General features: G+C 36.4%; 1 pseudogene; it reads right to left on the bottom strand.

The window, feature by feature from the left end:
• Nucleotides 1-1315: 1315 nt before the first annotated feature.
• LOC137219984 (centrosomal protein of 78 kDa-like) lies at nt 1316-5256 on the bottom strand (annotated as a pseudogene).
• Nucleotides 5257-5675: the final 419 nt, after the last annotated feature.

Genomic DNA, 5675 nt, shown 5'->3' with positions numbered 1-5675 from the left:
GATGCCACAACTATTTAAGCCCATGCACCTAGAGCCAGTGCTCTGCAACAAGAAAAGCCACCACAGTGAGAAGCCTGCGCACCGCAACTAGAGAAAGCCTGCGTGCAGCAACAAAGGCCCAACACAGCCAAAAATAAAAAAATAAATAAATACATTTATTTTAAAAAAAGTGGATGTATTTAAAAAAAACCAAAAAGGTCCTACTGTAGAGCACAGGGAACTATATATCCTGTGATAAACCGTAATGGAAAAGAATATGAAGAAGAATGTATATAAATGTGTAACTGAGTCACTTTCCTGTACAGCAGTAATGAACACAACACTGTAATTCAACTATACGTCAATAAAAAATAAAATTTAAAAAAATTGCCATAAAAATAGTCACAGAAGGGGGACTTCCCTGGTGGTCCAGTGGTTAAGACTTCGCCTTCCAATGGAGGGGGTGAGGGTTCGATCCCTGGTGGGGGAGCTAAGATCCCACATGCCTTGTGGCCAAAAAACCACAATATAAAACAGAAGCAATGCTGTAACAAATGCAATAAACACTTTAAAAATGGTCGATATCAGAAAAAATCTTTAAAGAAAAAATTCACATAAATCAGAAACAAATGAAACATAATGAAGTCCATACATTTAAAAAAAAAAAAGAGCATGGGTTCGGGTCACATCGCAGCTTTCCACTTACTTACAGCTGTGTAATTCTGGGCAACTCACATAATGTCTCCTCAGACTCCTCATCTATAGACGAGGATGGTAACAGCTCCCTACCTCAGAGCGTTGCTGTAATCCATAAACACGGTTAAGTGCCTTGGTAAATGTTTGAGGCTCTCTGGTTATTGTGAATTAAAATACCTCAATGGCTTCTGGCCATGTGATTTATAATAGTTTGACATTTAACCAAATGGTAAAACTATTCCATTTATTATTCCCATCTCTTTTTAACCCTTACCCTGCTTTGTTGTTTATATTTTCTCCCAACACAGAGTGCTCGTTTCAGGAGAATAAAGGCTTTATTTTGTTCACTGCTGAAAGCAATAGCACCCAGAAAAGTACTGTACATATGAAGCCCTCAGTAAACACTAGCTGAATGAACGGTGCAAAGTGTCACAAGGAAAAGTACACCAAAACTTTCATTATAATAAAAAAGTATAGATAAATCTTTCTCTAATGGCTTCCAGTCAAGTAACTGAAACCACCATATGCTATAATAAAAACATAAGTAATTTATTAAAATGTGAAGGCAAAAACATAATTTTAAAAGATTTAGACCTATGTTAGGCATGATAGAGTTATGGATGCTTTCTTGAAATTCACAATCAGATCCAGGAGTATCACTTTCAGAATGTTCTAGTAGATTGAGTTTACTTTTAGTTGTCTTTGATGAAAGTCACTATTCTACTCTCTTTCTTAATAGAAATGTTTTTTTGAAGACTCACTTTTAATTGGTTTATTAACCAAAGAATTATTTTGCCCAATTTCTTTGCTTTTCTGCTTTACAGGTGAGTCAGAGCAGGAATGCAGGTCCTTCCGAGGTTGTTTCCTAGCAGAGTATTTTTTGGTATATTCACCTGCTTTGCTCATTTTCTCTGAAGAAGACCTGCTATTTCTAGATAATTCCTCTTCTTTTCTTTGACTTCCAGTTCCAGAAATGACGTCTGCTGAAGGGCGAACATGTTCTAGCAATGAATCTTCAAAAGACTCCTGCCGCTGCTCTGTGACTGGGACCCCAGGTTGTCTTTGGAAGTTTCTAAGGCCTCCTGAGTAGACACTGGGATATGGAAGGAGTCAAGAGGCAAAGGAATACTAGCGTCACCTGTAATTTTCTGAAACTGGACGGAAAAACAAAAGACAAGACAAAAATTCAGTGATGAACAGAGCCAACCATTAAAAAGTAGAGCTCAAAACTTCAATGTTACTCTGTGATCTTATTATTAACACAGTCAATATTCAGAAGATTTCAGAGCCAGTTTTTTTCTAATTATATCTTGCCAAGTGATTCGTAGCTTAACCTAGCTATATCCAAGACTATGTCCGCTACATTTTCAGACTTTGGTGATTGGGGTACTTACTACCCATTTCCTTTCCCTCACTAAAAATAAAACCCTATTCTGTAAGATAATTAATTTCTTTTCTATCCTCCAGGCACATGCAAACAGTATATAGTTTGTGACCAGACTGTGTTCTCAAGCTGTCAGTTCCCAAGACCAGTCTGAGATTGGCTGATGGGGGCTCCAAGCAAGGCTAGAGGAAAAGCTGACAGGTTTCCCCTCCCATTTCCATAACCAGGTGAGTCACTATGATATGTTACCTATTAGCTATGTCTGGATTACTTATTTTAAAAATTATATCAGTATGTGTACCTTCATTGTAAGCTGACTGCATACAAATGGAAACCTAAGTAAAATATGAATAGAATAGACATTTATATAATTTAAAATCTGGAATATTTTCTCTAATAAGGATAGTTTGCTTTAACTCATAAATTTTTGAAAGAACTTCCAGTCTCCTTATTTACAACAATACAGTGTCATGAAATGGGCACACATTTACTAATCTCAGATTTGGAAAGGATTCCAGAGTCTTCTAGCTCCTGAGCATGTGAACTATTAGAGACTGATCATTATTGTTTTCCCCCTGACTTGGTCATTTCCTTTTTGCTAATCACTCTTAGAATCATTAAGTGCTGTTCTGTCCACTTACTTGGATATTTTGCATTTGTCCTGGGGCACCCTGTTTTGATTCTGATTTTTCTTCTTCAAGTCCCTTCTTTTCTTCTTTACGTGGACTACTAACAGTAGAATTCATCTGGGGACGACCTAGTAAATGAAAATCTGACTGATCTATACCAGCCATTGTGGCCAGCTGCCCAAGCCTGGACCAGAGGAGAAAAGGAGAAAAGACAAAGGTTATTATAATCACATAAGAGCAGTTTAGATTTCCCCAGACCTACAATCATGAAATACTTCTAAAATCTTAAAAGCCAACATCCTACTCCAGACTACAAGCCTCTCTCTCCCCCCAAATCTCAGCCCTTTCCAGATTCATCCTCTAAGACACATCCCACTGTCTCACTAGCAGCTTCAACATGTACCATGCATGTCATCCACTGCCAGTCACACCTCTATTCCCACACTTCTTTACCACCTTTCCTCCAGTTTCCAAGAATGTGTTTGTTCCTTCCTTCCCAACACCAACACCAATTCATTCACTGACAAAACACCACTCCATCAACTATCAGTCTCCACTTCCCTCTTCCAGCAAAATTGCTCCCAGTTGAAAACCACGGACCTATATCTCCCCTGCAGATTAATAATAATTTTTATGTCTAAGGCAAAAATAACTTTAATTCAAACTTATCAAACAAGCAAAATAAGTGAAAGATAGGAAAATTCTTATGCATTCCCGAATATTTTCAATGAAAACTGCCTTCAATTTAGTCTTACAAAAAACTACACCTACTAATTACTCTATTTACAGGTTACTCTTTTATAATGAGCTCCCCACTCTACCAAAGCAGGCTTCCCTATTTGCATTTATTAACAAATTTAACTCCTTATTTTAAAAAGTCAACTATATTACCTATAATTACACTAAATATGGCCACGGAAGTGATGAAAATTGCTCCAGTTCCTCAGCAAACTACCATTATAGTCGCAAAGAGAAGAACGCCATGAAGAGAAATGAACTAACCCAGCAACTTTAAGGAGATCCAAGAAAGCATGGAACTTCTGAAAAGAATTCTCAATGCTGCCCAAAACACCTGCATCATCCAGGATCATGCTTGTCAATGAGTGGGCATGAAGGGCTGCAGACAAAGAGAAATTCATATTTCTTAAGTGGGCATTTTCATGTTCCAGCTATAAAAGAAGACTAAAAATGTCTGACATGATTTTTTCTCATTGTCATCAGAAGTAGTCTTGCCTATTTTCAAGGAACAAAACTAAAACACTCAAACTGTATTTAATTTGTAATTAAGCTAACTCTCCACCAGTAAAGACAGAGACCGTATCACATAGTAACCAAAACCCACAGGCACCCAACAAAGTTTCCTATATAACGCTTAGGTGGTATATAAATAAACCAAAGTTATCGTTTTATTAACGATCTTTCACAAAATATCACATTTCTAACTGGTTCAATTCATAATGGAGCCTCATTCCACATTAGAAAATGACCTGCTTTAAGTTTCCCTTAAATTAGAAAGTAAATTATAGAATCTGATCTGAACAAAACATATTACAACTCTGCTGGATGTTAAGAATTAACTTTAGCGAGCAAAATATCTAATGCTTACATTTAAAAGTCCTAAATCATACCCAACCCAATTTATTAAATGTACAATCACCAATATTTTCTTTGGCTTCTTGAAAATATTCCCCCCGTGCACTCTTCCCCTTCCGCTCATCATCTATGCACTTAAAACCCCCTGTAAGCTCAACTCTAGTATTTCTCAGAAAGGCCATTAATGTTCATGATGCCCCTTTTGCCTTACATGAGCAGGTGCTCAACATTTATTGAATGAGTGTCCGCCAATCCAATGGATGCACTTTCAAAAATTCCTCCCTACACTCACCCTGTGATAAATTATATTTGGATAGAACTTTTTAGATTATGCCCTGCTTTCATGCACATTCCCTAATGTAATTCTCATAGTATATATTTTTATCTTTCATTGCATTCTTAGAAGTTTTCCAATATCTTAAATTTATTTAAATGATTCACTTTCCTAATTCATTGCCAGGAGAGTCTCATCGTGTCTTTTATGTTACTGTATATACAGTATATGCACAAAAAGTGCCTTCTTGAATCAAAGAATCATGAACAGGAAATAAGCTAATGTCATATAAAAGCATGCGTGCGCACGCACGCGCACACACACACACACACACACAAAACCAGATTTTCCCATTTTTAAAAACATGCTTTCTGGAATATAGATCATATGATCACTAAATACCAGTAAATGCAAAAGTCCATATGACACAACCAATTTGCAACATATTACAGTTTTAAAGCTTACAAATTATGTGTATATGGCTTAAAAACAAATCAAAATAAAACCAAAACACTCTCTAAAGCAGAATAAGAAATCTGTTTACCTCACTGACTCGTTTATCAGCCTTCAGTCTCATTACTCTTTCCTCCTTTAACTGCTTTAGGCATTCCTCCAGGTTATCCTAAACAAACAGAGTCAATATTATAACTAATTCATAGTATAATATCCCAAAGCCTTTCCAGCTATTGGTCTCATCAGGATTTAGGGGCAGAGCCAGAAGTGAACTCAGATTTTAGTCTGCTACTGGTAATATCATACCATGCTAGTGAAATGAATTATCAAAATCTAACAAATTAGCATAGGTAAGATTTATTTAAATTCCACTCCTTCCGACATAAATTTGTGGCAGCCCACCATAAAAGGCATATGCGTATAACATAGTAAGTCAGAAATAAGAAGTTAAGACCAAGAAAGAAAAATTCTATTTTTATTTGTGGGTCTCTTTATAGCAGGAAGTCCTATTAATGAACATGCTTAACATACCTGAATTACATAATTGCAGATTCAAAAGCATGTTTTTAAAAAGTAATCACTTTTAAAGCAATTTACAGTCAAGCACTGTTCCTGGAGTTCCCTGGGTATTAGATAATCTAATCATCAAAACCCTAAGAGGGGGCTT

This window comes from Pseudorca crassidens, chromosome 2 (genome assembly GCF_039906515.1).
Source record: "Pseudorca crassidens isolate mPseCra1 chromosome 2, mPseCra1.hap1, whole genome shotgun sequence".
Taxonomy (NCBI): Eukaryota; Metazoa; Chordata; class Mammalia; order Artiodactyla; family Delphinidae; genus Pseudorca; species Pseudorca crassidens.
Note: the sequence above shows the minus strand (reverse complement) of the source record. Positions and strands in the feature narration are given on the sequence as shown.